This window comes from Brachyhypopomus gauderio, chromosome 17, assembly GCF_052324685.1.
Source record: "Brachyhypopomus gauderio isolate BG-103 chromosome 17, BGAUD_0.2, whole genome shotgun sequence".
NCBI lineage: Eukaryota > Metazoa > Chordata > Actinopteri > Gymnotiformes > Hypopomidae > Brachyhypopomus > Brachyhypopomus gauderio.
Window position 1 is genome coordinate 19953981 of NC_135227.1, and position 11172 is coordinate 19965152.

The 11172-nt window shown below is 44.2% G+C and overlaps 1 long non-coding RNA gene across 1 annotated transcript; it reads right to left on the reverse strand.

Moving 5' to 3' along the window:
- Positions 1 to 1854: 1854 nt before the first annotated feature.
- On the reverse strand, positions 1855 to 10525 carry LOC143480969 (uncharacterized). Its single transcript, XR_013121924.1, has 3 exons — positions 10324 to 10525; positions 6674 to 6771; positions 1855 to 4190 (listed from the first exon to the last, which is right to left on the reverse strand). It is a non-coding gene; the product is annotated as an uncharacterized LOC143480969 (long non-coding RNA).
- Between the last annotated feature and the right edge of the window lie 647 nt (positions 10526 to 11172).

Here is an 11172-nt window from a genome sequence, read left to right on the forward strand (position 1 = left end):
TGTGTGTGTGTGTGTGTGTGTGTGTGTGTGTGTGTGTGTGTGTGTGTGTGTGTTTGTGTGAGTGTATGGCTTCATGGCAGGAACATACACAGTTCTCACAAACAATTTTAAAAAGCTCTCTGTTTACTGGGACGCATACGTAAATGTGTGTGTGTGTGTGTGTGTGTGTGTGTCTAAAACAGATCCATTAGCAGTGTGTAACTCACCTGAGGCAGTGATTAAGGGGTCCAATGCACCTTGAGACAAAAAGCAGAAAGAAAGAGAGGAGAGAGAGGAGTGAGAGAGAGAGAGAGGAAAGAGAGAGAAAGAAAGAGAGAGAGACAAAAGGTTTCACAAAGCCTGATGTAAGGCCCTTGCTCTCATGTAGAATTTCAGCTCATCTCCTCTCTTCTGTTGCCTTAGGGAGGATATTAAATAACAGGAAAAAACAGAAACAGATTCAATGAATTCAATGAAGTTGTGTGTGTGCTCATAAAAGGGTGTTGACCAGAAACAGTTGAGTGCATAGTCCACTGATCACACACACACACACACACACACACACACACACACACACACACACACACACACACACACACACACACACACACACACCTGTATGGATATTAATCATATACAGATGATCACACACACACACACACACACACACACACACACACACACACACACACACACACACACACACACACACACACACACACAAACACCTGTATGGATATTAATCATATACAGTCAGAAATAGGGGTCACACTGAGGTACAGAAAGAGGTAACCAAAATATAAATAATTTGTAGCCTTGCACACACACTCATTCTCTCTTTCTCTACACACACACACACACACACACACACACACACACACACACACACACACACACACACACACACACAGTCTGAAATGTGGATGTAAATTAGAGTTGTAAATTTGATATCTATCCAGCTTTCATAATTTCTTTCTCTCTCTCTCTCTCTCTCTCTCTCCCTCTTTATACCCATTATGTTCTTTGCTATAGCTGCAGGTTTGATTTGAGATTGTGTGTGACTATCATCTTATACATTCCTGTATGCGGTAAATTTTATTTACCTTACACAATATTTCCCATAAATGTGTCAAACAAATTTATAGATTTATAGTATCCATGAATAATTTCTGTAAGAAATAACTGTAGCTATTATTCAGACATTATTCAGACACCCACATGGTGAACACACACAAACTGCATCAACTGCAATGGTCATATCAGTTTAACTTCCATTAAAGCACCGTGTTCCTGATATGATTCCTCAACATTTAAGGCCTTTAGATGCACACTGGTCCAGCGAAACTCTCTCTATGTAGTCTGTGTGTCATGTAATCCCACGGTTGTCCAGCTTTCAGGAATCAGTTATTTAAAATGTTATGAATACTAATATTTAGCAAAGCATTTCTTCTCACCTTCAGACAAAACTCTAGCTGTGAGATGTAGACTCTCTCTCTCTCTCTCTCTCTCTCTCTCTCTCTCTCTCTCTCTCTCTCTGTGTGTGTGTGTTAGTGTGAGTGTATGGCTTCATGGCAGGAACATACACAGTTCTCACAAACAATTTTAAAAAGCTCTCTGTTTACTGGGACGCATACGCAAATGTGTGTGTGTGTGTCTAAAACAGATCCATTAGCAGTGTGTACACATGGTGAACACACACAAACTGCATCAATTTGTGTGTGTGTGTGTGTGTGTGTGTGTGTGTGTGTGTGTGTGTGTGTGTGTGTGTGTGTGTGTGTGTGTGTGTGAACTGAAAATGAACACAGATGAAAGTGAGTCGGTGTCCCAGTTGTTCATGTGAACAGAGGAAATCGCTTGAGCACCCCACATGCCAATCACTCAACATCCCGCCTCCCTTCTGACAGGCATTTCCTGTTGAGGATGACAAGGCTTGACTGTGATGAAGGGCACCTTAAACACTGCGGCTGGCCTTAACATTCCCCTTCCAAAGTGTTTTGGCTCCAACAACAGCAGGTATACCTTTAATCTGACCCCTCAGGACTGATGCTAGTCTACAAATACTTTTCCTTAATTGTGTTCCCAGTGAATAAACTGAGCACTGACTTCAGTGACCCTGTATGCTAACGTCCTGCTACTGAAATCTGCTTCTGTGCTTAGAAACATACTTCGCAATTGGTGTCTTATTTTTGGTGAGCATACAAAGATGGTTAACATCTAAGCATTTGATAATTACAAGTTGCATAGCCTACAGAGAGAGTGTGTGTGTGTGTGTGTGTGTGTGTGTGTGTGTGTGTGTGTGTGTGTGTGTGTGTGTGTATTTGTATTAACCTCCCCTCCAGTCTAGACTAACCACCAGCACTAGACTAACCACCAGCACTAGACTAACCTGCACCACTGGGCTATGCTAACCATCACTGGGTTAAGCTAATCACAACTGGGCAATGCTAAGTATAACAAAGCTAGGTTAATCTCTGGGCTAGGCTAATCTTGACTGAGCTAGACTATAAATGAGCAGAGGTAATCTCCACCACTGAGCTACTGGGCTAGACTAATCTCTTTGTACCGGGGGGCCGGTACAAATTCATTAAAGGGCCGAATCTAGCCCTGGTTCACACTGTTCCGCAGACATTTTAAACATCCGGGGCTTATGAAAACCAAACAGGCATTAAAACGACAGGCTAAAAAAGGTTCGTTTCTTCCAATTGCTTGTGCCCCACCTGCAATAGGCCATGCGCCCCACACTTTGAGAAAGGCTGGGCTAGGCTAACTAACACAGAGCTAAGCTAATCTCCAACACTGGGCTAGGTTAACCACCCCTGGGCTAGGCTAGCCACCAAAGCATCAAGGCTGAAGACAACAGAGCGTTTAGTCCCCTACCCCCTCCAACATCACCTCTCCTGCTGATCCCAATCATTGTGATCCACTGTAATCTAATCAAAGACTAAGTGGATTCATCTGCTGTCATTGTCCATTCAGACACACATCACACACACCTGCCGCCTGCCAACTAGATTAATAGCTGCTACAGACTCACATTCAATCAAAAATACAGACCAGGGGAGTAAGATATACACATCTGTATGTTAACTTAACTTAATGTTAAATTCTCCCAATATGTGTAATAGTTGGTGATTAACCTTTTATCTAATTATACTAAATGGACACTGGGGATGAAAATACACCTTCACACACTCCCGCAGAAACAACAGGGGGTTTGTGCTTCTAATGTGTACTGTAAAATCATCCACTATTGTCTTGAATGGAAGACATTTGTCTTACAATGATAACACCTTTTTATTCACGTGTAGTACTGGTAGATATTTAGCAGTGAGGTGAGACCAAAATGAGACCAACGTGCAGTGGGAATATGCATAACAACACAACACAGTACAACACAACACAACACCACACATCACAACAAAACACAACACAACACAACACAGCACAACACCACACATCACAACAAAACACAGCACAACACAGTACAACACAACAAAACAGAACAACACAACACAGCACAACACCACAAAACTCAACAAAGCACAATACAGCAAATATTTAAATTTTTTGTATTTAGATTTTTAGATTCTTAATGTCTAAGTAGATTGTTCTGCTTAATGCCTGGACGTTTAACAGTGTTGCATGTTCTTACATGGCTGGTTACATGTCGAAATATTTTATACTTGAGGATAAGACTTCATTTGTGTGCACAGTCAGTCACAGTATTCAGATGTTGCTGCTGTAAGCAAAACAAAAACAAACCTCAAAACACCCCTCTAAACAAACAAACAAACAAACAAAAAACAAAGACTCACAATATGCAGCCCCACATTGCCTGGCTACAACAACAATGGTCCCAACAGCAGTGGCCAATGGCCAGCCCTAGACGACCATGGGCCATGTGCTTAACGAAGCTCAGATCATGCTCAGGAGTATCACATGGCTAGCAGTGAACGTCGTGGGTCAGTAATTCAAACCCACTGTGACAGGGGTTCTCCTTCGAGACACCCAGGGCCTCTGATCAGACAAGGTTCACAAAGTTCTGCTGACTGGGTCCGTCCTTTCAGAGACCTGCTCAAAGCTTGGCCGAGGGGAGACATTCCACTCTCAAAGAGAAAACACGCAAGGGGGCCAGACCAGGAAGCCCCGTGACATATGCAGTTGTTCTTCAACTCTCTCTCCCTCTCCCTCCATCTGTCTCCTTTCCTGTCCTAAGAAGAAAGACCCAGAGAACAGAATAGAGAGAGGGAGAGAGAGAGAGAGAGAGAAGGAGAGAGAGAAGAAAAGAGTAAGTCACATGTCTAAACGGAGTGTGACAGGTTCGGCTTTCATGCACCGTGTCAGGATCAGTCTGTATGATTTATTGCATTTCTTTAGGCTGCTCCCCGGACGCGAAATATGACCACTATCAACTAATTAGCTTAGCGTCATCCGCTGGGAGGCCAGTGTAGTGCTGGGGCAGGACTGGGCCATGAGGGCCCGGCCAGAGGAGCAGGGGGCTTCCCAGAACACCATCCATTCTCACAGTCAAGCTGTCAATCAAAGTCAGTGGGGGCATGGAGGGCGGGGTCTTATCAATTGGAGGTGGAGCGAAGGGAACAGAGAATGCGGACCCTGAGTGGTCCAATTCAAATTGATTGACAGCTTCACCAGGGGGACCAGGCAAGGTATGTGTGTGTGAGTGTGTGAGTGCCTGCCCCTCTTTACATGCTGTGATACACACCTGTCAATCATTCAAAACACAATGAGCAGCAGGACACCCGCGCCTTTTCTCCCGCAGCAATCCTACTTCTACCTCTCCCTTGGCAATTATGTGTAAATTAACACGCCGTGTGTGTGTGTGTGTGTGTGTGTAGTGTGTGTGTGTGTGTGTGTGCACCTGTGAGATTATCTTTTTCACACAGCAAAAGAGCTTCACATTTACACAGGTACCACGAAAATGAATAAACAGAAATGTGTAGTACGACAGTGGCCTAGACTTCAGAGTTGAGTGCCACCATTACTCATCTTTTAACATTTTCTTTTTGTCCTTTTGTCTTATCTCCTTTTAATGTTTATTTTATTTATACTGTAAAGCACTTGAGTTGCATGTATGTATGAAAGGTGCTATACAAATAAAGATTATTATTATTATTATTATTATTGCCCACTGTTCCCACATGTATATGGAGTCTTCTAGAAGGCCGGTGCTTCAGCAGACTTAACAGTAGATCAGATTGAGGTGTAAAGACAATATACTTAAGAGTAGATCAGATCAGGGTGTAAAGACAACAAACTTAACAGTAGATCAGATCAAGGTGTAAAAACAACCGACTTAACAGTAGATCAGATCAAGGTGTAAAGACAGTAGACTTAACAGTAAATCAGATCAAGGTGTAAAGACAGTAGACTTAAGAGTAGATCAGATCAGGCTGTAAAGACAACCGACTTAACAGTAGATCAGATTGAGGTGTAAAGACAATATACTTAACAGTAGATCAGATCAGGGTGTAAAGACAATAGACTTAACAGTAAATCAGATCAAGGCACAAAGACAATAGTCTTAACTATAGATCAGATCAAGGTGTAAAGACAACAGACTTAACAGTAGATCACATCAAGGAGTAAAGACAATAAATTTAACAGTAGATCAGATCAGGGTGTAAAGACAATAGACTTAACTGTAGATCATATTAAGGTGTAAAGACAACAGACTTAACAGTAGATCAGAGCAAGGTGTAAAGACAACAGACTTGAGAGTAGATCAGCATGTAAAGACAATAGACTTAATAGTATACCAGATCAAGGTGTGAAGACAATAAACTTAACAGTTGATCAGATAAAGGTGTGAAGACAACATACATAAGTGTAGATCAGATCAGGTCTAAAGTCTTTCTCAGTTTGTTTGTTTCTATGTGTGTACACCAGCCTCTCTGAGAGGCTCATTTTCTGTAGAAGAAATATACTGAACTTCAATGTAATTTAATCCAACAGTGAGGAAAGAGATCATAGCTCACTAATGACTCTGAGACACCTAATAACCTGTTTGTCTCAGATGAAGGAGAACCTTTCTGTTCATCTTTGGTTTTATGTTCAAAGAGCATTAGAGGGTTATAAATTACAACAGGCCATTCTAAAACACCTCCACACATACAGACCGGTTTATGTTATTTTTTTCTGTTTTGATATCTTGATAAAACATCACAAAAGTCTGTTATATGTGTACACACACAAGAAAATCTACAAACACACACACACAGACTCACATGCGCATACAGTTTTACACACACACACACACACACACACACACACACACACACACACACACACACACACACACACACACACACTGGGAACTCTGATCTCAATTGTAGTCAGCAGAACCATCTCATCAATCTTTCCCCTTAATAGCCTCACCTTTTCACCTTTCACCCCATAACCTTTGACCCCTTATCCCTGCCTCATGCCTAGCAAACACAACAGGTATCCCCACGTCATCAGAACTGGGGTTCCCTGCATCTGCATGCAGTGCTCTGCCCAGAATCCCTGACACAGCACCAAGCATAGAGCTTTTCTCCTCACGGGCTCCATAGGGAAGAAAGCTCAGCACCTTTAGGATGAAAAACCTCATGTTGCTCTCAATGGTTTTTGAACAGAGTGCCTGCAGGGAAAGACAAACATTTTTACACCAGTGTTACAAAGATGGCATACTTACATTCCAAGTAATGCAATATCGACACTGAGCTGCCAGTGGCTTGGTGAGTCCTGCTCAATAGCTGCACCTGTAGGCTAGCAATCCTTTTTCAGCCAATTCTGAGATTTGGATATATATATATATATATATATATATATATATATATATATATATATATATATATATATATATATATATATATAGAGAGAGAGAGAGAGAGAGAGAGAGAGAGAGAGAGATAATATATTTTAATTATATTTTGAGGGTCTTAGTATATATATAGTGTAAAATACTCCCCCCACAACTGTTTGCCATTGCAAACAATATTTCTTAATTTGCACACACAAAAAATAAATTTTCCTAACAAATTCATTCAAGACCATTTTGTAAAATTGATTACATCTCAATGAATGTCTCATGAGCAATGAATGGTTATGATGGTGTTTTGAATGGTTATGATGGTGTTATGAATGGTTATGATGGTGTTATAAATGGTTATGATGGTGTTGTGAATGGTTATAATGGTGTTCTGAATTCTATTCTGGAAGATGCACCCATCACTCCATGCCCTTGGTCATCATGCTCCTTCCCAGCATGCCACTGATCCACAACACAAGTAGTAGTAGTAGGGGTTTGGTGCATTGTGGATTCGGCAGTGGCCGAAGGCGGTGGCCAAAGGCGGGGCGTACCGATCATCGGTTACTGAAGCTGGCTCTTGGGACATGGAACGTAACCTCTCTGGTTGGGAAAGAGCCTGAGCTGGTGTGCGAGCCTGAGAGATACCAACTAGATATTGCTGGGCTCACCTCGACACACGGTTTGGGTTCTGGAACCAATCTTCTCGAGTGAGGCTGGACTTTATTATTTTCTGGAGTTGCCCAGGGTGAAAGGCAGCGAGCTGGAGTGAGCTTACTCATAGATCCCTGGCTCACTGCCTGTGTGTTGGGGTTTTCCCCAGTAGACAAGAGAGTTGCTTCCCTGCGCCTTCGGGTTGGGGGACAACTGTTGCTCTGACTGTTGTTTGTGCTTATGCTCCACATGGCAGTCCAGAGTACCCGGCCTTCTTGGAGTCCTTGGAGGAGATACTGGAAGGTGCCCCTTCTGGGGATTCCATTTTTCTGCTGGGACTTCAATGCTCATTAGTGCAACGACAGTAAGACCTGGAAGGGCATGATTGGGAGGAATGGTCTCTCTGATCTAAACCCAAGTGGTGTTTTGTTATTGGGCTTCTGTGCTCGTCACAGTCTGTCCATATCAAACACCATGTTCGAGCACAGAGGTGTCCATAAGTGCACATGGCACCAGGACACCTTAGGTCGCAGCTCGATGATCGATTTTGTAATCGTGTCGTCGGACTTGCGACCGATCACCATCTTCTGGTGAGTTGGACCAGATGTCGGGCGAGGATGCCGGACAGACCTGGTAGACCCAAACGTATCGTGAGGGTTTGCTGGGAATGTCTGGCAGATGAACCTGTCAGAAAGGTCTTTAACTCTCACATCCAGCAGAGCTTTGACTGCATCCCGAGGGAGGCCGGAGACATTGAGTCTGAATGGGCCTTGTTCCACGTCAGCATTTTCAATGCGGCGGACCAGAGCTGTGGCTGCAAGGTTGTCGGTGTCTGTTGTGGCGGCAATCCCCGAACCCAATGGTGGACACCTCGGGTAAGGGAGGCCTTCATGCTGAAGAAAGAGTCCTATCGGGCCTGGTTGACTCGTGGGACTCTGGAGGCAGCAGAAAGTGACTTTCGATTGGCTCAGAGAAGATTCTGGAAAACTGTCAGGCAACTCAGGAGGGGAAAGCAGTTCCCAACCAACACTGTTGGGGATCTGCTGACCTTGACTGGGGATGTCATTAGGCGGTGGAAGGAATACTTTCCAGTCCCTCTACAAACGGAGCAGGAGCTTGGTTCGCATGGCTGGCAGTGGTTCCCGGTGGGAGTTGGACTCCGCAAGGGCTGCCCTTTGTCACAGATTCTGTTCATAACTTTTATGGACAGAGTTTATCGGCGTAGTGAAGTGGTGGAGGGGGTTCTATGGGGGTTCTATTCGGTGGCTCCAGGATTCTGTGTCTCCTTTTAGTGGATGATGTGGTCCTGTTGGTATCATCGTGCCAGGACCTACAGCTCTCGCTGGATCAGTTTGCAGCTGAATGCAAGGCAGCCGGGATGAGAATCAGCACCTCTAAAACTGAGACCATGGTACTCAGTCGGACAAGGGTGGAGTGCCCTCTCTGGGTCAGGAATGAGTCCTTGCCTCAAGTGGAGGAATTCAAGTATCTTGTTCACGAGTGAGGGAAGGATGGAACAAGTCGGGATGGATTGACAGTCGGATTGGTGCTGTGGCTGCAGTATTGCGGACGCTGTACCGCACCATTGTGGTGAAGAGAGAGCTGAGCCAAAAGGCAAAGCTCTCGATTTACTGGTCAATCTACGTTCCAACTCTTACCTATGCTCATGAGCTCTGGGTGGTGACCGAAAGAATGAGATTGCGAAAACAAGCGGCTGAAATAAGTTTTCTCCGCAGGGTGTCCGAGCTCTCCCTTAGACATAAGGTATGGAGCACGGTCATCCGGGAGAGGCTGGGAGTAGAGTCGCTGCTCTTCAACGTAGAGAGGAGCCAGTTGAGGTGGTTCGGGCGTCTGGTGCAGATGCCACCTGGGCTCCAGGCATGTCCAACTGGGAGGAGACCCCGGGGAAGACCCAGGACACGCTGGAGAGATTTGGTATCCTCCTAGAGGAGCTAGAAGAGGTGGCTGGGGAGAGGGAGACCTGGGTCTCTTTGCTTAGGCTACTGCGACCCGGACCGGGACACAGCAGATGACAATGGATGGATGGATGGATATTAGTTTCTATATTCATGGAAACTGATGCGTGTGTCTGTGTGTATTTGAATAAATTGCAATAATAAGTATCAAGATCAGCCCAAAATCAATCACAGAGGGTCCAGGACTCTAGTACAGTCAGTCAGCTTCAGAGTACACAGGGTCCAGGACTCTAGTACAGTTAATCAGCTTCAGAGCCCACAGGGTCCAGGACCCTAGTACAGTCAGTCAGCTTCAGAGTCCACAGGGTCCAGGACTCTAGTCCAGTCAGTCAGCTTCAGAGTCCACAGGGTCCAGGACTCTAGTACAGTCAGTCAGCTTCACAGTACAATAGTGGTGCCATCAGTGGTGGATTACAGTTTACACCTAACTGTAAAATGCACCTCATATTAGATACAGTTACAGAGAAGATGTAGAGGAGATGTTTCTGATAACCTGATCACTCAGTCTAAACAACAGCTTTGGAATTAGTCCTGATTCCTGAGGGGTTTTGGTTATTTTTCCCCAGACACAGATAGTGTGGTTGGAGACAAGGGCGTGTAGTGCACAAAGGGTTGGCGTCATACACCGTTGTGTTTGGTAAATTGATCCCAAGTGCACAATTATTTGGTTCTGAAACAAGCGTATCATGGTACCTTGGCCAGGAATCAGCCAGCTTACACAAAGGTGCTGAGTCTCTTTCTCTGAGCCAAAGCACTGTGTCATACTTCAGAAATGACAGATCCAAATTCATTCTTTAGGATCCACTGTCATTAAGACACCTCATCACATCTACACTGCGACGCCTATTAAAGCCGTGTATTTCCCTGTACTCTGCCTGCGGGACAGTTCTCTAACTAGGGGCTTACCTGAGCAGAGCTCTCCTCAAAGCCACTGCAAACCTGTAGGACCACATGGAGATTACAGCGCACACTCCCTAATCAATCAGATGCCGTGTAAGAGGACCTGTAAGTACGAATGAGAGAAAATTCCCAAACCCAGGTGTGAAAGGCTGGTACGTGCAACCCAAGAAGACACAAAACGTTAATCATTACTAAAAGCATTTCTACAGAGCTAAGCAGTAAATAACATCATCTGAAGACAAGTTAATATTTTTTAGAATAATATGTGATGCAAAAATTCCTAAAAACCAACAAACAAGCAAAGCAACTGTGGAAACACGACTGGCTTTTTTTCGTGGTCCCTCTGAGTGTGTATGTGATTTCATATCACCTGCAGACCACAGACTTTAATTACCCAATTAAAAGTAATTACTCTACACCTCCACCTGCCTGAAGGTCTTTCTTTCTCCTTTTTCGTGTGTGTCTCTCTCTCCATCTCTATCACTTTCCCTCCCTCTCTATCAGCACTCCATGATTCAAAAGGTCTTTGGTGGATAAATCAGAAAGCTTTTATTTCATATTTGCCACTGGAGGTCATTCTTCTCAGCTGCTGTGAAACTGCAATTTTGTGACCACGTGAGTAGAGGATGGGGATGGGTTGCCACGGTGACTTGAATAAGAGCTTTGTTATCTTTTGTTTCACAGGAGCAAACAACTACAGCAACACAGGGGCACAACAGCAAAACAGCACCAATATACATCAACACAGGGGCACAACAATGAAACAGCACCAATATACATCAACACAGGGGCACAACAATGAAACAGCACAAATATACATCAACACAGGGGCACAACAACGAAACAGCACCAATA